Source organism: Zingiber officinale, chromosome 5B (genome assembly GCF_018446385.1).
Source record: "Zingiber officinale cultivar Zhangliang chromosome 5B, Zo_v1.1, whole genome shotgun sequence".
NCBI lineage: Eukaryota > Viridiplantae > Streptophyta > Magnoliopsida > Zingiberales > Zingiberaceae > Zingiber > Zingiber officinale.
In genome coordinates this window covers 28162390-28185590 of record NC_055995.1, presented here as the reverse complement: position 1 = coordinate 28185590, position 23201 = coordinate 28162390, and the positions used below count along the sequence as shown (strand labels likewise).

The following is a 23201-nucleotide window of genomic DNA, read 5'->3' as shown; positions in this document are numbered from 1 at the left end:
TATCTAACTTTCTCCAAAACTTGTCAACATTAACTAAGGGGATTGACATGTCCACTTGAGTATATTTTGCAAGCTCGTGTGCACTAGGTAAACCACATGTCTTTCGCAATACACAACCATGCCAAAGGATCTACACCAGTCGCATTTGTACCCTTCATTTCATCAAAAATCTTATCCAAAATTGTAATTGAAACTACACCTTGCAGAAACTTGAATATGGATGGTTTACATTGATGTTGAACTACATTAATATTCTTTTCAAATGAATCTTTTGTTAGAATTTGAGAAATATCCTAAGGCAATCGCTTTATAATTTTTTCTATTTATTTGATAAGTACAGATTCACTATTTGAGTGCATATTATATGTTTGATTATCTTAAACTCATTTACTAAATATCTGTAATATAATTCATAATATGAGAGAATTTGTGATTGGATCGCAATTAGTGATTATCTCTACATGTGCGATTATGAATATATTAAAATTTTCCTAGTTGTCGAATTGATGCATTCGGACATCATCAATTCTGTAAGACTAGCACAGATTATACTCCTTGGTTCAACCAAGCGGTTGTTTTCTCACTGGCTGGAGACATTGTGATGTCGAGAGTTAAACGTGGATGTTGGATATAGTAACTAGTTCATTGGAGTGAATCACTGTGAGACTTCATATGGTTCTCTACATATATATAGATATGTCTGTGAAGTTCTTACTATAGCACGAGTGCAAGTTTCCTTCGACTTGAGGTATACAAGTCATCTTGGTTATGGAGACTTATACTTTGACATCTTAAGCAAACATCTCCTTGAGGTGTAGACCCAGGATGATTGGGTATAAGTTGAAGTGATCGAAGGTATTTGGATAGCTCACAGAGGATTCACCACTCCTTGCGAGGAGATGTATATCCTATGACCACTCGTTAGGATTATTACTCAAAGTCTTTGGATAAAGTATCACATATTAAGAGTGCGAGACTCTTGTACACATGTACGAGTAATTTAAATCCATAGAACGAGGAAATATTGCATGAGCTAGGTGTGACGTAGTACACCTAGTGGAGACAAGACATATAGACTATGTCTTGAATCAAGTGTGTATAAGATGAGTGAAAGGAATGAGACACGACTTACTGTAGCTGCTGAAAGATTTAGAATTAATTCTAAGATCAACTATGATTTTCTAGCTAATTGGGGATCATGATGTACTACTAGGTGCCATTCATGATCGTTCTATAATTAAATAGTTAATTATGATCGGTCAAGATAAACCAGGAACATATTGGGTCACACGCACTAATGAGTCTCTAAAAGACATAAAATAAGTTAAAGAATATGATTCTTAGATCAAGAGATAAATGTTTGGTTGGACCATATATAAGGCAAATATGAAAATATTTATCGCAATGGAAGCGCGATGGGCCATATCTCTTGTGAAAGAGTTGGATCATATTTGATTTAATCATGAATTAGTCATGAACGAACTTTGTTTAGTTGTGAACCAAATCAAGGGGTTAATGGGCTAATTTTTTGTTAAGGGATAATGGGTTGGATTTGAGCTTTCTAATCCAACTCATTAATGAGGGTTATATATTGATATGGTTGAGAGAAGATTATACACATGAGATCATTAATTGACTTGTAAGATTTTTAGAAAACCTTAACCCAATTTATCTTCTCCTCTCCCTCTCCCTCTCCCCTCTCTCTTTGCCACCGCCAACAAGGGGAAGCCCTTCCCCTTGTTGTTGTGACCACCACAAGGGAGAAAACTCTCCCTTGTGTGCTTCTCTTCCTCTTCCTCTTATTGCTCTTCTTTGCTCATGGCTAGTAACTTCCAAAGGAGAGGCTTGTACTTAAGGAGATGCCTTGAGGAGTTTGGTGTGGATACGAATAGAGGCGAGGTTCAACAACACCACTATGGTTGATACCCTTCTCGTTACAGGTCATATGTAAGGTACACCTAGCATAAATTTACTTTTCATAAAAAATTAATTATGCGATCATGTTTGGCATGTTGTATGTATGCATGTGGTGTGTGTGATGTAATAATTTAGGAATTATTATTGTTTTATTTTCCGTTGCGCATGTTTACGAAACATGTTTTAGCACACACCGCATCGGGCATATCCCAATATCTTTGACTACAGTGTGAGATAACTCAAGCAAAGAGTGAATTTTAGTCCAACATGTCTCAAAGTTACCCTGGCTCGATCCAAGTTGTCTCTTCAATTTTTCATGTGCACTCTCGGCCCTATTTATTGTTGTGTTGACAAAATGCAAGACATTGTTTGTCCAATAAGACACATATCTTTCTTTGAAAGAATGAATCTACTGATTTATTGTATACTAAATAACATCTGAATCTTGTTGGAATCTCCTAAGCAACTCACAAAATGTAGCTTCATTTTCAACTAACATTAGTGCATTCCACGAAGATATAAAAGAATCTCACTTCTCCTTGGTGTGAAATCCCTTTTTATAATTTACCTATATATTCCTATTAATATGTCATGGACTCAATAAATGCTTTGAAGTGGGAAAAGTACTTTCAATCACATTCATAAATGCAATCCCTCAATTGGTTATAATTACGTTGGGTAAAGATGAGTCGTCCATTAATGACCTCAAGATATGCAATGATCATAAGTAGTTATCTTCACGCTCATACTCCAAATATACGCAAGCAATGAAAAATGTCAAGTACGTTGACATCACACCAACTGTTTCAAATAATAGTAATCTTATCAATTTGTCTGGTATAATCCATCAATAATACACATGGAAAAGCACGTAACAGATCAATACTCATCAGGTGAGCAAAGAAAATATCCTCCACTGTGTCAATTTTTGTAAGTACCCTATAGTGGTTTTAATGTGGTCAACCAAGTTAAGTTAGGTCATGTTTTGTTTGATCTTTATGTCTAAGTGTGCAGGAACTTAGGAGCATAAGTAGTCGAGTGAAAGACCTAGCTAGCGAGAAAGATAGCATGGGAAAGAGTCGATGGGATAGGTGCGCCTGAGAGACGAGATGTTGTGGAAAAGTACGCTGGCAGATGCAAAGGAAGCATGAGGTGTTACTAGGGACAAGAAGTTAGAGCGAAAAATTGCTCGAGAACATGATCTGTCTTGTGGAAGGCACCTTCCATCCCATGGAAGACACCTTCAATGCCTCATGGAAGGTGCCTTCTAGCCTATAGAAGGTGCCTTCACTAGCTGTTAGCTGAAGATTGTTGGTATAATATTCCCTAGGTCAAGGTTGACCTGGTTGACTGAGCTTGAATTGGTTCAAGCTCGAGTCTTGATGTTTGGGTTTCGATGTTTGACAATACATGTAGACAACACATGGAGATTGCAGGTGCGATTGTTCATGTGGGGAGATTGTGAAGGAGAGTCAAGAAAGTCAAGGTTGACTGGATACTTGACTGTAAAATCCTAGTGAGTGAAGCCAGGTGAAAGTCCTGGTGAGTGAAGCTAGGCAGAAGAAAATCCTGGTGAGTGAAGCCAGGTAAAAGACCTAGTGAGTGAAGCTAGGCAGTTTGAAAATCCTGGTGAGTGAGGCCAGGTGAAAGTCCTAACTAGGAGGTTAGGCAGACTGGAAAGTCTTGGTGAGTGAAGCTAGGTGAAAGACCTAGTGAGTGAAGCTAGGCAGTAAGGAAAGACCTAGTGAGTGAAGCTAGGCAGTTGGGAAGTCCTAGTGAGTGAAGCTAGGCAGTAAGGAAAGACCTGGTGAGTGAAGCCAGGCAGTTGGGAAGTCCAAGTAGGTCAAAGGGATTGACCGGATACTTGGCACGAGAAAATCCAGATGGGTCAAGGGTTGACCAGACATATGGTGAAAGTCCAAGTGGGTCATGGAGGACCGGACACTTAGCACGAGGAGAAAAGTCCAAGTGGGTCAAAGGGATTGACCAGACACTTGGTGAGGGAGTCCTGGTAGGTCAAGGGTGACCGGATGCTAGGCATGATGTACCAACAGGTCATGGTTGACCAGATGTTGATTTAGGGGACTTTGGACTCAGTTTTGGGCAAAAACAGGAGCTGAATCGATCAGCCGATCGATTGGCTCATGCCTAATCGATCGGCTGATTGATTGGGTGAGTCCCTGCGACAAACCTCCTCCCAATCGATCAGTGGATCGATTGGAGAGAAGTGTCGCGTGAACAAAAAGCCTCCTAATCGATCAGCCGATCGATTGGGAGCCTCCAATCGATCGGGCGATCGATTGGGAGGTGCGTTTTCACACGATAAGCCCTGGATCGATCAGCCGATCGATCCAAGAAATTTTCGAGAGCACAGAGGTGCTCTGGATCGATCGACCGATCGATCCAAAGCCTCCCCAATCGATTGGGAGCAATCCAATCGATTGGGATCCGACCGTTGGCGCTGTATAAAGACGTTGGCATGCAATTTCGTCGATATTTCTTCCACGACTTTGATTCTTTCTCCACAGCGACTTCACAGCCACTTCTCCACAGCTCTCATGCCAGATCTTGAAGGTTCTTGGAAGCTTGTGCTGGTGCACATCCAAGTTAAGAGGCGAGGATGAAGCTAGGGTTAGGGTTTCTTGTACATATCTTGTAAGCTTTTGCTTGTATTGTATTTCCCTTCCCTTTCTTCTTGTACTGTGAGCTTGTAGGGTTTCTCCGCCTTCGGTAGTTACCGTAAAGGAGTATTTTTCATAGTGGAGGATGTGTGAGTGTGTGGATCCTTGGATTAGTCACCCCTTCTTGAGGTGGATACCAAGTAAATCCCTTGTGTTAACGTTGTGTGTTTGTTTTCTTGTATTTCCTTTGCACATCATCGAAGAAACAAAGCAACGACGAGCACGAGATCGCACCGAGCTATTCACCCCCCCTCTAGCTACATTTTGGTCCTAACAAGTGGTATCAGAGCAAGGTTGCTCTTCACCGGAATCATCACCGGAAGGGGCAAAAAGCTAGAGGGTGAAGAAGTTGGAGCAATTCTACAAGTCGAAGACTTCATTCAAGAAGCTCAACTTAAAGATGGAATTCTAAGATGGACTTGGATTCGATACAAGGGTGCCTCCACCGTTCACCATGACATGCTTCGATTCTTAGAAATCAAGAATCGAGAATTTTCTGATGATGGAGATAGAGCAATGGTTTGCTCTCATGGAAGGCTTCAAGACTCCAAGAAATTCAAAGGAAAAAATCCTCAAAAAGAGCAAATGGAGCCAAGAACAAATTCAAAGATGCGAGGCGAATGACAAGGTAACCAAATTATTGGTTAATTTATTGCCAAGCACCATTCTTTGCAAAATTGGAGAATTTGAAGATGCGAAAGAATTATGGAGAAAGTTGGCCGAGATTCATGAGATCCCCTCCACTGTACAAAACAATAAAGAATCCAAAGAGGGCGACTTGGTGGATCAAGACCAAGAGGAGGAGAATTCCGAGGTTGAGAGATGTTCAACACCGGAGGAAGAAGAAGAAGATCCATCCTCTATGGAGCACGAAGATACAAGCAAAGGAGTATACTCCTTATTTCATGAGCATGAGGATTCAAAAGTTGAGAGATACTCAACGTCCGAGGATGAAGAGGTAAAAGCCTCCATCTCTAGGATTGAGGGGGAGCGTGGATCATCATTGTCGGATCAAGAAGAAGCCTCTACATCAGGATCAAAAGGAGAAGAAGTCATCCTTATAAGCAAAGGTATACCAATTTCAATTGTTAATAATAAAGATCATATTATTTGTTTTGAGTGTAGGGAAAAAGGGCATTACAAGAGCAAGTGCCCTAAATTAGCCAAGAAGAAGGACCAAGTGGCAACTAAGGGCAAGGAGAAGCTCAAACAGACTGCTCCCGGAACAAAGAAGAGCAAGGAGCACATTGTGTGCTTTTCTTGCAATCAAAGGGGACACTATCGGAATCAATGTCCCAAGGGGAAGAAAGTGGTCAAGGCTCAAGGAGGAAACACAACTCAAGGGGGAGCCTCCAAGGTAAAACAAAAGGTATCGTTTATTGAGCTTACTCCTTTAAATAATGGTAAAAAGCATGCTAATTCAAATTTTTATCATTTTAATGCTATTTACCATAAAAATAGGGAGCATGATAGCATTAAAGAAAAACACATGGCTCTCCATGCTAAGACCACTACACCTAGGGTTAGGAAGATAGGAAAAAGGTTAGGCAATAACACTAAGGACCATAGTTATAAGCCTAGAAATAAAAATGCTCAAGGATTTAAGAAAAATCAAAATCTAGGGAGTTATGAGAGGAAAATCAAGTCTTGAGGTCAAGGCTTGATAAAATGGAAAAGACTCTAAAAAGGATGGAAAGTATCCTAAAAGGACAAAATGAGCAAAACCTAGGTTTAGCATGACAAGGGTCATCCAAGGGCCTTAGGGGTTTGGGATACAAACCTAAAACTAAAAAAGATGTGCCTTCTTATCACATGATTCCATATAATTATGGAACCAACCTTAGGTCAAATGGTCAAGTCAAAAATATTAGGGAGGTTATTCCTAAGAGTATTTTTGTAACAAACGTGACTAAGACTTCTAAGAAGTCTAAGAAAGTCACAAAGAAGGTCACAAGGGAAGAAATCCCTAGAGTTGACCTAGGAGATGTGACCAAGGCTTCTAAGAAGTTAACAAGGTCACTAGGAAGGTATTTAGGAAGACTATTTCTAGTGAATACCTAGAGCATCCAAGGAGCACAAATAGGTTTTCGGTTCCTAGGAGCATTTTCTCTACCCCTTAGATGGGTTAGAGAGTGTCAACTCTAATTGAAAGGGTAGTTAATCCAATCATGATGAAGTTGGCACTCTAAGAGCATTTTCAAGGTTATTATTAACCTTTGAAAATGATATGGATAAATGAGTTACTCTTGGAAAGGGTAAGATGTGCCATAGGTTAAGAAATTTGATATAATCTTGATTGACACAAGAAATTAAGTGTAAAGAAATGCCAAGTGGGGATTGTGGTATGTTCTTAGGAATTAGAGGCAACTTAAGCCTTAACTTAATTTGCTACTCTTTAAAAGAGTAATTTGTGTCAAATTTGAGGAATATGCTTAATTTAAAAGTAAAAGAAATGTCAAAATTGGGTTTTGGCATTTTCTTGGGACATTTTGGGAAAATGTAGGGTTTAAACTTTAAGTTGGCTAAGGTTTAAGGATACTTGGATAGTTATTCTAGGTATTTTATTTATGATAATTTATCATGCTTTGTTTGCCAATCATATGTCATGACATCATATTTATTCTTGGACTCATGATTTATTACGAAAAACACAAAAAATATCATGTCATGCCATACATACATCATGTAGTTCTAGGAAAATTTTCTTTTGAAAATTATTTATCTTTGATGTATGTCATATCGCATCATGCATAATTTTTAAATTCCTTGAAATCAAGGACAAACGGCTTTATTAACAAGTAACATCCTTGGTGGATGTTCATAATCTCAAAATGCCTAGATAGATATGCATACTCCCTAGATTAGGGCAAAACCAAAGTTTACATCTTACTAAGAACTATAAGGTGACTTGTATGTGGTTTCATACACATTAAATACAAGTGAGATGTTAGAATGATGAACAAAACTCAAGATGTTGATTTAGTGCATTCTTTTGAGTTTTAAATTCATCAAAACACATAGTTATGTGTTTTCCAATCATTGGGAAAGCTAATGTACAAGTCATGTACATTGAGCCCAAAGAATATGATTGGATATTGGTTTTGAAAAAGATTTTAAGTATGCTTTGGAAAACATTGATGAAGACTATCTTTTGATAGTAATCATCATTGAATAGTTGAGCACAAATTTGAAGGAAACACTAAACGTTTTACAAGTTTCCAAGTTTGTGTCAATCTTTGAAAATAGAAAGTATTTTCATAGAAAAATATTTTTCCTTGATAATATATACCCTAAATAATGTCTACATGAATTTTCATGATTTTTGAAATTTTGTAGAATTTTCTAGGGGTTTCTGAAGTTGACTGAAATGAAATTTCAGCAACTTCAGGCCTTCAATCGATCACCCAAACGATTGAAGGGTCTCAATCGATCGGGCGATCGATTGAGAGTGAGCTTCTTGCGAACAGAAGCTCACTGGATCGATCCACACTAGATGAATCGATCAGTGGATCGATTCAAGCAGGTTCAATCGATTGGGACCCAACTCCAATCGATTGGGAATGCTGATTTTGGCTGGGAAAGCTTGACTTCAGCATTCTAAACCATTTTTAGTTTATAAAACCTTTCCTAACCCCTCAAAACACATTTATATATATTTAGGGGGAGTTTTCATGATGAAAACAAGGATGGATTGGTTAAGGAAGACTAAGTAGAGGTTTAGGTTGAGGTTTGGTTTCAATATTGAATTTTTGAACCTCAAAACTTCAAAATTTGGGTCTCCTAAAGGTTTAGGGATTCCAAGTCATTGTTGGTGTAATGACAGAAGTTACGTACATGTCTTTAGGGGGAGTTACTCTTTAAGGACATGAAAAATATATTTTTCATACACATTGGAAGGTGGTTAACCTTCTTTAGCGAAAATGCTCAAGGTTGGGTATTTAAATATAATGGAGAGTGGATATCTTCATTATGCAAGTGGTGTATGCTCACGGATGAGCATTTGATGGCAATGAAGGGTATGAGACCTTCATTTGAATCGTGTGTGAATATACCAAGTGGTACATGCTCAAGGATGAGCGTTAAAAATAATGAAGGGTATGAGACCTTCGTTATTGTGTTGTGAACAACGAGTGAAGTTGTCAACAACGTTGGGTAACTCTTCAGGGGGAGAGTTTTTGATGTGTGCCAATAGGGGGAGAATGTGTGGTTAAGTTAGGCTTTCATTACCTAAAGGGGGAGTTTGCCCTCTAGAAAAGGAGGAGAATGAAGGAAACCATCATTCTTACATTGGCATGAAGGAGAGTTAAGGCTATGAGATTAGCCTAACTTAAAAGTATTGTCAAACATCAAAAAGGGGGAGATTGTTGGTGCAATATTCCCTAGGTCAAGGTTGACCTGGTTGACTGAGCTTGAATTGGTTCAAGCTTGAGTCTTGATGTTTGAGTTTCGATGTTTGACAATACATGTCGACAACACATGGAGATTGCAGGTGCGATTGTTCATGTGGGGAGATTGTGAAGGAGAGTCAAGAAGGTCATGGTTGACTGGATACTTGACTGGAAAATCCTGGTGAGTGAAGCCAGGTGAAAGTCCTGGTGAGTGAAGCTAGGCAGAAAAAAATCTTGGTGAGTGAAGCCAGGTAAAAGACCTAGTGAGTGAAGCTAGACAGTTTGAAAATCCTGGTGAGTGAAGCCAGGTGAAAGTCCTAACTAGGAGGGTAGGCAGACTGGAAAGTCCTGGCGAGTGAAGCTAGGTGAAAGACCTAGTGAGTGAAGCTAGGCAGTAAGGAAAGATCTAGTGAGTGAAGCTAGGCAGTTGGGAAGTCCTAGTGAGTGAAGCTAGGCAGTAAGGAAAGACCTGGTGAGTGAAGCCAAGCAGTTGGGAAGTCCAAGTAGGTCAAAGGGATTGACCGGATACTTGGCACGAGGAAATCCAGATGGGTTAAGGGTTGACCAGACATATGGTGAAAGTCCAAGTGGGTCATTGAGGATCGGACACTTGGCACGAGGAGAAAAGTCCAAGTGGGTCAAAGGGATTGACCAGACACTTGGTGAGCGAGTCCTGGTAGGTCAAGGGTGACCGGATGCTAGGCATGATGTACCAACAGGTCATGGTTGACCAGATGTTGATTTAGGGGACTTTGGACTCAGTTTTGGGCAAAAACAGGAGCTGGATCGATCAGCCGATCGATTGGGTGAGTCCCCACGACAAACCTCCTCCCAATCAATCAGTGGATCGATTGGGGAGAAGTGTTGCACAAATATAAAGCCTCCCAATCGATCAGCCGATCGATTGGGAGTCGCCAATCGATCGGGTGATCGATTGGGAGGTGCGTTTTCACGCGATAAGCCCTGGATCGATCAGCCGATCGATCTAGGCAATTTTCGAGAGCACAGAGGCGCTCTGGATCGATCGACCGATCGATCCAAAGCCTCCCCAATCGATTGGGAGCAATCCAATCGATTGGGATCCAACCGTTGGCGCTGTATAAAGATGTTGGCGTGCGATTTCATTGATACTTCTTCCACGGCTTCGATTCTTTCTCCACAGTGACTTCACAGCCACTTCTCCACAGCTCTCACGCCAGATCTTGAAGGTTCTTGGAGGCTTGTGCTGGTGCACGTCCAAGTCAAGAGGCGAGGAAGAAGCTAGGGTTAGGGTTTCTTGTGCATATCTTGTAAGCTTTTGCTTGTATTGTATTTCCCTTCCCTTTCTTCTTGTACTGTGAGCTTGTAGGGCTTCTCCGCCTTCGGTAGTTACCGTAAAGGAGTATTTTTCATAGTAGAGGGTGTGTGAGTGTGTGGATCCTTGGATTAGTCACCTCTTCTTGAGGTGGATACCAAGTAAATCCCTTGTGTTAACGTTGTGTGCTTGTTTTCTTGTATTTCCGCTGCACATAATTGAAGAAACAAAGCAACGACGAGCACGAGATCACACCGAGCTATTCCCCCCCCCCCCCCCCCCTCTAGGTACATTTCGGTCCTAACAAAGATAAGGTTTTATCTTTGGAGGATAAAACTTATTCGATTGAAGGCGCCTTGGACCACTTTGAACGCGTCTTCAAGCTGCGGATAACATTTTCTAGGAACTATAAAAAGGCCCTTGGACCTAGGAAATAGACAACAATTCAAGTATTCATTTCTAAGTTTATTTCTGAGCTTTCAAAAAGTGTAAGAGGCTTCTCTGCCTTCAACGAAGGAGATTTTTTTAGTGCTTTCATCTTCCCTGGATTAACAACCACGTAGATTATAACAAAGTAAATTATAGTCTTCTTACTTATTTTTTTAAAGTTGTTCAATTTATTTATGCTTTAATTTAATTGTGCTATCTGACAAAGTTGAAAGATAAGGAAAGAATTTTTTTTATTTTATACACAATTCACCTCCCTCTTGCAGGCCATACCGGGACCAATAATTTTCTTGCACCTCCTATGATGGTAGAAATAGTTATACTCTTTCAGCTTTGCTATAAGGTATTATATTTGTGATCGACCTCTATGCTTGATTGTTTTATGCTTTTGTTGTGCATTGTAAACAATTTTCATTATCGACTTATTTTCAGAAAATCTCACCTTTAACATACTTAATATGTCTTTTGGTCGACTGTGAATCTTTGACAGGTCAACCACTAACTCCTCCCTAGCATGGGATAAGCATCCAAGAAATGAGTGATCATCCAAATATAGCGTACAAGGATGATTATACTGTTGGATCAAGATGCACATGAGTGGGAGAGGTGAATCATATGGTTTTAAAAACTTTTATTTTCATTTTGAAATCAAAGTATATGCAGTGGAACAACATGAAAATCAAAAGCAAGTAAGAAAACAAATTCAGTTTTGGTTTGGAGCCTTCGGTGACTCCTACTCCAAAACCCATGTCCTGCGGATCTATCGATAGGTAATTCACTAAAAATCTCCTCCGGGACCACTAGAAGAGAGAATCGAGTACGCGAGAAATTAAGTACAGTAATTAAATTGTTGTTACCAAACACTCTTGTAGATGATTAGCTCAAGATCAGTGTTTGGATGACTTCTCGATGGTAGTCAAGTGTAGTAGAGTCATAGTAGAACAACAACAACAAGCCGGAGTAGTTAGAAAGCCAAGCAGATGCGTAGAAGCTTGTATAGAAGCTGTTCTTGAAGCTTTGCTCGACATGCCCTTATAAGGGGTGTGGAAGGTGTAAGATCGAGACATGCTGGAGGGGGGAGGGGGGGGGGGATAACGCTCATGGCTTTCACATTCATTTTAAAACAATCAGAGAGAGTAAAGGCGGCAGAATAAAGAAAGAGACAAAAGAACAATGCTAACTCGACCAAGATTTACTTGGTTTGGAGCCTATGGGGGCTCCTACTCCAAGGTCCGTATGTGAGAGTGCTTTCATTAGGCAAATACTAATCAATCAAAAAGTTACAATACATGATTACAATTCAAACACAAGTAACTTGAATAAAAATAATACCAATGACTTGGAGGATTAGATCTTCAGTGCAATCATCGTCAGAGAAGCTTTCGGGCATTGAGAAGGCATTTCTGAGCAACAAGAAAATGAGAAAGTTGTTTCAAATGTTGTATTTGATCCACTAGTCAAAGCCTCTTTTTATAACATGTTCTGAGCACCTTTCGGGTGCCTGGAACCTCCCTTGGGTGCCTGGACCGTGCTGACATGTCGAACTCTCGTCAAAACTTCATACCTAAAGTTTATCCACGTCCGAACACCTGGACCCCTTCTGGGCGCCTGAACCGCTGACATGGGTTGTCCAATCGTTGTGCTCCAACCTAGTAAGTCGATGAAATTTGTTCGTCTGGGCTCCTGGAGCAGCTCTGGGGGTCCGGACCACCAGGGCGCCCGACTAAGCACCCTGCCAGGGTGCCCCTTCGTTGAGGCATCCCGGGCACCCGGACTACCATGTTTCCATCTTCCACTTTCTATAAAACAAGGTTAGTTCAAGCAATAATATATAAAGAAAACAAGTTTTGATAGCCTTCGAATTGTCCGGTCCTGACTTTGAGTTTCGCAAAAACTCTAGGTTGGACCGACGCCTATTGTTCCTTGTTTAGGAACGCATTTTCACCTACTCCTCTCAAGAGAAATTATCTTCTGTCAAACTGGTCCTCCAAACTGTCTGGACTTTTGCTCAGTGTCCAAGACTTTAGGACTTCATTCTGGGCATTCCCTCCATGACCCGTCTAGTCTTTCACCCTGTCTCGACCCTCAGGATTTTCACCTGGAGTTCTCAACTCTAGGATTTCACCCAAAGTTCTCGACCCACCAAGACTTCGTCTAGTCTCCCGGACTAGGACTTCGTTGTCTAATCGTAGCTAGGACTTTCCACCTGCCTAACCATAGCTATGACTTTCCTTTGCCTAAGATTACTTAGGACTTTCCTGCACACTTAATTCAACTTATTAGACAACAAGACAACTTAACTTTAATCCCCTTTTCCATGATCAAGACATAGGTTCGATTGTCTAGTGCTCCCTACACCAACAGAAGGTGCCTTCCATAACCTTAAAGGTGCATCCAACCTGAGAAATTTGATCCCGAATAGCTTGGTCCTTATTTGCGACGAGGTCTGAATCTTATCCTATGAAAGACGCCATCCATTTCCTTGAAGGTGCCTTTTATGAACAGTGCGAAGACATCTTCAAATGCATGAAGGTGCTTTGGGTACTGTTCACCCAAGGCCTTTTTTGCTCTTTTTACCTTGTAAGTTAGGTTAGTCCAACACGACAATATCTAACCTACAAAATAAGTTTTAGTAAAATTATAATAAGGAGTATTAATTAGTTCCTATCCTTTTAGGATCAGGAACTAGTCAAGGTCTCAGTTTAGGGATCCAAAATGGACCTAGACTAAACCATCGCCTACTATCCCTCAATTGAGACGTGTCCTCACCGAGTCACTATCCTCCAATGACTTACCTTTACTTACCAACTTATAGTCAGTTGACTAGTCTCTCGACCCACCAGATCTTCATGCTAGTTGTCAGGTCCACAGATCCAACTAGACTTCGGCCAGCTGTCAGGCCCCGCGGACCCAGCTAGACTTTCTTCCAAATATTAGGTCAACCCTTTAACTTATCTGGGTTTTGTACCAACTATCGGTTCCTCAAACCTAGTTGAGTTTCATCCTGGTGTCAAGTCTTCTAGACCTGTCAACTCCTGCACACTTGATAAAATAATTAGACCCAATAACATCTAACTTAACTTACTTGTCATTCATTAAAACCTGAGCTAGACCGTTAGTGTAAATTACACCAATAATATCTCCATTATTGATGCAATGACAACCTGGGTTAAAGTTAAAAAATGATATGCAAACCAAAAATAACTTTAAGAGAATTAAGATAAGCAAGTAAATTTTTGTTCTCTGTAACATTTTAAGGTTAAGTTTTTTGATTTTCTTACTTAAACTCTAATTCTTCCCCTTTGACATTCATCAAAAAAAAATAAGTAGATAAATGAACAAATTATGAAAAATTACCACTCAATTTAAAAGAGGTATTCAAATTTTATAACAGGTTTGGAAAGTTGACTTTTTACAAAATGATTTATATATATATATATATATATATATATATATATATATATATATATATATTTAAAGTAGTTTTCAAATAAAATATTTTAAGAGGGGTTTTTAAAGGACTTTTTGCAAAATAATTTTAAAGTATCTTTTGCAACAATTTCAAAATAAGTTTTAAAAAGTTTGATAGATTTTAAACATTTTAAATATTCTACAAGCTAGTTGTCAAGATAAATAATTGAAATTACTTTACAAAATATGTTTGAAGGTGGTTTCAATATTCTTCAAGAAAAATAATGATTTTGAAAATATTTACTTTGAAAAATAGTTTTGAAAAGGTTTTTCAAAGTAAAAAAAAAATAACCTTTAAATAAAATTTTTCAAAGTTTTCAAAGTGTTTTCTAAAAATATCCTTCAAAATATTTTTCAACTTGTAATTTTCAAAGTGTTTTCTGAACATATTATTCAAAATATTTTTCAACTTGCAATTTTCAAACCAGATAGTTTGAAAAAGTATAAGAATTTTATAAAGTAAGTATTCTAAAATTAATTTTGAAAGTATGTTTCAAAAAGAATTTTGAAAATAATTTTGAAGGTGATTTAGAGACTAATTTTAAAACAAGTATTAGAAAAGGAAATAAATATATTTAAAAATCATGTTCGATTATCCTCCCCCTAAAATGGATATATAAAAAAGATATTCATCTAAAAGATTTGGCTTTAAATGTTTAACTGTTAGTTACTAACTAACTATTAGAAGATAGCAATGTTCACTTGGTTAGTCAAGTTAAGTAGATGGATCCATATAGTGTTTGACCAAAATGGACTACTTAACCCTATCACTATAATTTTGGTATTTTTTGTCTAGACTTATGTTGATACACTGATATAATCATCTGAAGCTAGGCAAAGAGCCTACACATCTCACACCATTTTAAGTTGTTTGAATACACAACCAATGTAAACCTATTGTGTTTGTAAGATGCTCAAGTCATAGATCTATAGGAACATATTTTCTATGGATTTGATCTAGACTAAGACCAAAATTAATTTTAAAAAACTAAGTAAATGGGATTTTTTTTTGCAAAATATAAGTAAAGAATTGTTCCTAGAATTTGAAAATCATTTAAAAATGTACAATAAGTGTCCTAATCTATGAAGAATATTCCTAATTGTCGACGTAAATTGCTAAATTCACTTTCAGAGAGTGGTGTAGTAAATATATCAGCTAAATTTAACTTGAACTCAATGTAATTGAGTTTAGTATCTCCTTTAATTGCATGATCCCTGATAAAGTAGTGCTTAACTTCAATGTATTTAGTTCTTGAATGATATACTAGATTTTTTGTTAAGTTGATTGAGCTAATATTATCAATTAATACTTTTATATTTTTGAAGTTTGGATTGAAATCTTTTAGGGTGTGCATCATCCATAGTAGTTGTGCAACACATTCTCCTATTGCTATATATTTTGCCTCAGTAATAGATAATGAGATACAATGTTACTTTCTACTAAAGCAGCTGACAAGTGATGGTCCAAATATTTGACAACCACCATTTATACTTTTCCTATCTAGTTTACAGCTAGCATAATCTGAGTCAGAGAACCCTATAAGTTCAAAATTAACTATTCTAAGGTACGACATTCCTATGTTGGACATGCCTTTTAAGTATCTGAATATTCTTTTAACATTAGCCAAGTGTGACTCCTTAGTACAAGTTTGGTACCTAGCACACATACTAACTGTAAATAAAATATCAGGTCGACTGACAGTGAGGTACAATAGGCTTCCTATGGTACTTCTATAATATTTGAGGTCTATAGATTTTCCATTTGGATCACTATCTATGGTTACATTGGTGGCCATTGGAGTTTTAATATCTTTGGAGTTTTCCATTCCAAATTTCTTGAGTAATTCAAGTGTATATTTTTGTTGATAAATATAGTTTGCTTCATTTGTTTGTTTAATTTGTAGATCTAGGAAGAATATTAGTTGTTCTACTAGACTCATTTCAAATTCTTGTTCCATCAATGTTATAAATTCTTATAGAAGTTTTGAATTAATTGACCCAAATATTATATCATCTATATAAACTTGAGCTATAAAGAAATCTTGATCAATTGTTTTTATGAAGAGGGTTGGGTCTCCTTGACCTTGTTTGAAGCTTTTTGAGATTAAGTATGTGGTTAACCTTTCATACCAAGCACTAGGAGCTTGTTTTAAACCATAAAGGGCTTTCTTTAATTTGAATACATGGTTAGGGTGTTTTAAGTTCTGAAACCCTAGGAGTTGACCTACATATACCTCTTTTTTAATTAATCCGTTGAGAAAGGCCAACTTTACGTCCATTTGATATAATTTGAAACCCTTATGGGTCGCATAGCTCAACCACATTCTAATTGATTTGAGTCTGGTGACATAGGCATAGGTTTCATTACAGTCAAGTCCCTTAATTTGGCTAAATCCTTTTTCTACTAATCTGACCTTATTTTTAATGACTTTCCCCTTTTCATTTAGTTTGTTTCTAAAGACCCATTTCATCTCTATTAATTTTTTATGTTCTGGTAATGGAACTAGATTCCATATTTTTTTTCTTTCAAATTGGGTCAGTTCCTCTTACATGGCTAAGATCCAATCTGGGTCACTTAGTGATTCCTCTATTGTTTTGGGTTTGATGTTAGAGATTAAAGCTATTTGGCTTAGGTTTCTAAATACTGATCTAGTTTGGAACCCTAGGTTTGGGTCACCAATTATTTATTCAATTGGGTAGTTTGGGTTAACTCTTAAGATTCTATTTGGTTCGTTTTCTTGTGGTTGATTTTCTTCTTTGTATTCTTGATTTAGATTTTCACTTGCTCTCCCTTGACTAGAGCTACCTCTAGCAAAATCAATTAGTTGAATCTAAGTTTGTTCTAAGTTATGGTTTGATTCTTCAAATATTACAGTTGTGATTTCTTCAATTTTTAGTGTATTTTTATTATATACTTTGTAACCTCTACTGTTTAATGAGTAACCGACAAAAATTCCTTTTTCTACTTTTGAAGTAAATTTTTCTAAGTATTCTCTTGTATTTAATATATAAACTAAGCACCCAAATACTTTAAAGTACTTGATATTGGGTATTTTATCATAATAGAGTTCAAATGAAGTCTTATTATAATTTTTATTTATTGTAGTTCTGTTTTGTACATAGCATATTGTACTAACAACTTCTGCCCAAAAGTATTTTGGAAGTTGATATTCATTTAGCATTATCCTGGAGGCTTCAAGTAGGGTTCTATCCTTCCTTTCAACTACTCCATTTTATTGGGATGTTTTGGGGAATGAAAATTCATAATGATAGCCATTTTTAAGGAAAAATATATTAAAATTATTATTCCTAAATTCACCTCCATTATCACTTTTAATTCATTTGATTTTTTAGTCCTTTTCATTTTCAATTTGTTTGCAAAAATTACTAAAGATTTTAAATGTTTCATTTTTATTTTTTTAAGAATTTTACCCAGGTAAATCTCAAGTAATCATCTATTATTATTAGACAATAGAGACTTTCATTTATTGATTAGATTCCATGGGAGTCAAATTGGTTCAAGTGCAATAATTCTAGTATAGAATTTGTTTGAGTTTGATTTGTTAATTTGTAAGTTGATTTGGTTTGCTTTCCTTGTTGACAAATATTATAGATTGTTGAATCTAAGTTAGATAATTTTGGTATGCCTCTAACTAAGCCATTTAATTTTACTAGATTTCTAAAGTTTGTGTGAGACATTTTTCTATGCCATAACCAGATTTTTTCTTTATGTGTTAAGTGACACTTAAGTGAAGAGATGACTAGGTTAATTATATAGATATTGTGCTTCCTAAACCCTTTTAGGTTTATGTTAGGATTAGTTATGTGCTTGATTAATCATTCAGAAGATAAAAACCTAACCTTATATCCAAAATCACACAACTAACTAATGCTAAGTAGATTGTATTTAAAATTATCAATAAGTAATACCTTTTTAACAATAAAGTCAGTTTTGAGTTCGATATTACCTATCTTACTTACCTTAATTTTACCATTATTTCTAAAGACAACCATTCTTAGGCTTTTATATGTTAGTTGAGTAAACTTGGTGTGATCCCCAGTCACGTGTCTGGAACAACTACTGTCCATTATCCACTTGGTTTCCTACAAAAGGTGGGAGTCATTATTAGCTAGATTGATTGATTTAAATTTAATTTAATTTAATTTAATTTAATTCATTTTAATTTAAATCCTTAGTCATCTCACCCGATCCATATTTTCAGTTAGGAAATCTTATAATTTTATAAGATGAGTTAAGTTAAATTTCAGAATTTGGTTTAATTTTGTGTTAGATTCAACTTTAGCTTTGAGTTCAACAAACAAACATTAACTGGATAAACTTCTAAGTTGTGGTGAGTCATCTGGACATCATTAGTGTAACCACGCCTTCAAAGTTTTTCAAATAGTTCTATCCACTGAACTTAATACAAAACTCTGGTCTAACTAGTTAGGATTCGTAAAGGATAGCTTCAGTTAGTTCTACTAAGCCAAATGCACTAGGTCAAAGTCATATCTTCTTAGACATGCATTGACAAAGCTTCCCTAATATACTATCATTCAAAACTTACTAGTACCATTTGTCAGGTTAAACTTTTGCCCCTATTTAATATAGTCCTAATTACCTACCCAGATAAATTATTATTTTTAGAGGTGCCAACTAGTTTAGAACCTCCCCCTGAATTATTGGGTTAGGTTTTAGGTTTGTGTCAATTTGTTTTATAGTTGTAATAGACTTGACTATAGGAGTTTAGATTAATTTTATTTTTGTTTGACTTTACAGAATTTAGCTTAGAGGGTTTAATTTTTGAGATTAAGGTTGATTTATTTAATTTATTTTATTTTAGATAGTGTATCTTATTTTTAGGTACGTAGTATTGATTGATTTCTACTTATGTGATTAGGCACGCTTTCGGAACCCAAGCCTTGGTTTAACTTTTAGTTTGATTGACTAGAGATATAAAGGTTTTGTTAGTTGAGCTGGACTTGTATCCAAGTCTAGACTTATTATACACAGCTCTTTTTGATCCAAGTATCATATCAAAATATTTAGATCTAGTTGTGAATTTTTCTAGCAGTTGTTTTAGTTCAACTACTTCACTTTTCAATCTAGAATTGTCCTCCTCAAGTTTTGCAACTTGAGTTGGGATTTCATCTTGAATTAGGTCAGTCGTTGAATTTAATTTTAGTTGTTCATTAAGTGTTTTATTTTATATACTTAGTCGTTTATTTGATTTTTGAACATAAGTAACTTTCTATGAAAACATGCAATTATTTTGTTTGCTTAACATAGATTGTACCTCATCGGAACCTTCAGAAACGAGTATGGGCTCGTGGCTCGATTCGGGTTCAAACCCGTCATCCGATTCACTTTCCAATTCTAGTCCGTATGCCATTAACGTGAGATAGTTGGTGTGCTTCGATTCGTCACTGTCGGATTCCTCCGTGGACGATTTATACCAAATCACCTTGAGGGCTTTCTTCTTCTTGAGATTCGAGTAGTCATTCTTGTAATGTCCCTTCATGTTGCATCCAAAGCACGTGACGTTTGTCTTGTTGTTATTAGAAGTAGACTTGATCTTCTACGGATCCCTTTTGGTGAAGTCTTTCTTTCTCCTAGCACTACAACAAAAACCCTCATAGACATCGGTGGAACAACAACAGTTTTAAGCAAAAATCGATGTCTTTGAGTATTTTACACCGGTTTTTCCAAAAACCGGTGTCTATGAGCACAGATTTTCGCTCATAGACATCGGTTTTTTAGGCGATGTCTATGAGCGCCTTTTTTTCGTTAATAGACACCGATTTTAACAGCGGTTTTTAAAATCTGATGTCTATGATAAAATAAAATAATTTAATTTTTCCAACCATACTTAGCCGAAATTTGCAACACTTCACTCTTCCCTCCAAACCTAAACCTATATCGCGCCGTCCACCCATACTTAGCCCTAAACCTATATCGCCGCGACGCCACCACCACTTTCCTCCGACCATCTCTCTCAGCCTCATCTCCCTCTTCTCCTTACGTACTTGCCTCTTCCGATCAGGATCAAAACCACCTGCTTCGGTCCTAAGCAAAACCGTAGCATAAATCGTTCCATTCTACCTCCTCGTCCGATCATCTCTTCCTCCTCCTCCTTCCTCTCTTCGCTCTTCCCGGCTGAGGCAAGGGCCAACAAGATCCTAACAGCGAGAGGACGCCCACGACCACATCCGAAGTTAGGCAAGATAACTTACTTATAAAAACTAAACTTTACCGACCCGTTCACTGTAGCCCTAAACACGCCAAACAACATCGAACCACACCATCTCCACTCGCGATCGCTGTTCCTCTTGGCGCTGTCGCTCCACCAAATTGGCGAAGCACCTCACCGACGACCGAGCTCTCTGCCAGGCTCCACCTCACGTAGGCGGTTCTCAAGGGGCAGTGCGCCTAGACATGGATTCCTGCCACCACCTCACGACGGTGCTACCATCGCGTGAGGACTCGTAGAGGCAACACTGGAAAGGGAAAACGCAAGGAAAGGCAAGTTCATTCCCTTTATGATTGTGCGAGATCTGTGAGGTAAGGTGGTAGTAACTTAGGAGGTGTGGATCGTTTCTCTTAGGTGCAGAGATTGGTGAAATGATTTGCGAAAGGTTTACCTTCTTTAGGGCCTTGTTCGGTTGAGGTTTCATTGGGGATTTCTTAGTTTGAATCGCGTGGTTTCTGAGTTTTTTCCCTGCGTTCTATTATCGATGGAAATGGATTTCCGGTGGTCTACTCTGTGGTGAATCTTGTGGATTTCACCTGTCTGTGAATGAGATTGTACTCGGTTTCCCCTGAGATTTATCGATTTGAATCGAAGGTTCATCGAAGTACGGTTGAAATCGCCTGATTTCTAGATTTCAATATCTGGTCGGTGTATTCAGTTATTGTTGAAGCTTGATAACCACTGGAATGTTCTTAATACAAATCTTGCAATGTTTAATTGACTATGTATGAGTTTTTAATCGAGTTCCACCGTATTGTTGCTGCTGTAAGTGTTTTGCACGTCTTACACGTTACCTGTTCGTTGATATGCTTGGCTTAATGACTGGTTGGTGGAATGTGTCATGAATTGGGATTTCTGTGGAGCTCTGGTGTGTTGATTCTTACGACATCTTCGAGATGAATTTGAGATTTGTTTTTCTTTTCGGTTCGACTTAATTGTGGTGTACTGGACTCTTGAAATTTTGTTTGGAAGTGGGGGTGACCTTTGAAGCTGGAAGGTCCGTTTATGGTGGCTGGGATTTCAAACACGATTTGAAATTGTAGTTAAGCTTCTCTCTTCGGAATTGTTACGGTGTTGATGGGTTTGATTTTGATGGGTTCTAATTTTCTCCGAGCAAAGGTGTTTTGATTGTGGTTTTTGGTAGAAGTTCAAAAATCTAATCCTTGGTTGTTACTAGTTCTGTGATCTAATACCCTGTATGATTGCATGCTTTTCTTAAAAATCGTGACTGCTTTCTACCATGATAATATGAATATTCTGTGATAGTTTCCTGGGTTTTGATACGCATGCTTATATTGTGTATAGCTATGTTGTATGAAATACGGATAAGGAATGGGCACTATGAATGGATATGTTGACTGTAAGAATGAAATAGCTAGGCATGATAAATTGTCACATGATAAGGTAGTTGTTTATGGTTTTCTACATAGCTAATAGAATGAGTATGAGCATATGTGGCGACAGTACGAGATGGGTGACCTGGGATGAGCTCCGGGGAGGACCCATCCAAACATGACTGATAAATTATATATGGTAGCTTCAGCTATATGACTGACTGCATGTTCTCTAGGAGGTACCTCTAGGTTCATGGGACTGTTGACTGGCTAACTGTTGACCGACTAACTATTGACTGGCTCTAATTATGGTTACCGGATATGTGACATATTCACTCTATTAGCTATGGGGTATCACTTGTACACGTTTATTAATATTTTCTTTTTATTTAGTAATTAATACATTTTGTTTCTCTATTTGGCTTATAGTTGCTATCTCTACTATTTCATGTATGTCCTTTTATTCATAATGGATTGTGCTTGCTGGGTCGTAGACTCATGATGTCTACATTATAGGTGAGGATGATTCTCAGGAGAGTGAGAGTAATTTGAGGAAGCAAAGAAAAATGCACCCTCAATTATCTTCATTGATGAGATTGATTCCATTGTTCAGGAGCGTATATACGATGAGTTTGTAGAGAAAGCAAAAGTCCGTGCCTTAAAACGCATTGTTGGAGACCCCTTTAAAAAGGGTGTTGAACAAGGTCCTCAGGTATCCTCCTTTTTCTGTCTTTGTTCTCTCTGAAAGGTAGAAACTGCCGTATTTGTTTGTGTCTTAATTTATGTGCTCATATTAATTTTCATCTCATTCGATTGTTGTTTGATCGTGCATAACTCGTATAAAACATGTATGAAAAAGTCGTCTAGCTTCTTAACAAAGAAGTTCTGAAACCTGTCCATATTGAGTACTTTCGTTCTTCACACATATCTCAGATTGATGAGGAGCAGTTTAGCAAGATCTTGCGTTACATCAAATCGGGAATCAACAGTGGTGTTACGCTAGTAACAGGTGGAGATCGAATTGGAAACAAAGGTTATTACATTCAGCCGACCATCTTCTCTGATGTACAAGTATGGCTTAGTCCTTAAATCTATAAAGGTTTGGTAAACTCTCAATCTGCATTTGTGATGACAGTTGTGATATTTGAAATTTATAGGATGAAATGAAAAATAGCACAAGATGAGATCTTCGGTCCTGTTCAATCGATCCTTAAGTTCAGGCAAGTGCAACATCTTATGCCAGTCTTCTTGATGTGTACAATATCAAGATGAAATTTTAGATTGTATTAGTCTTTTTTTATTTAATTTCCATTAAGCTGATGTGGTTGTGTATATTGAACCCAATTGATCTTATCATGCTTTAAATTTTTGGATTTCATCATTAAGTTAACGGCTAATTTGATAATGCTATAAAGAAA

At 37.5% G+C, this 23201-nt stretch overlaps 1 long non-coding RNA gene across 1 annotated transcript; it reads left to right on the top strand.

The window, feature by feature from the left end:
- Positions 1 to 22415: 22415 nt before the first annotated feature.
- Positions 22416 to 22953, top strand: LOC121987316. The gene is made up of 3 exons (XR_006113487.1): positions 22416 to 22495; positions 22717 to 22854; positions 22941 to 22953. It is a non-coding gene; the product is annotated as an uncharacterized LOC121987316 (long non-coding RNA).
- Positions 22954 to 23201: the final 248 nt, after the last annotated feature.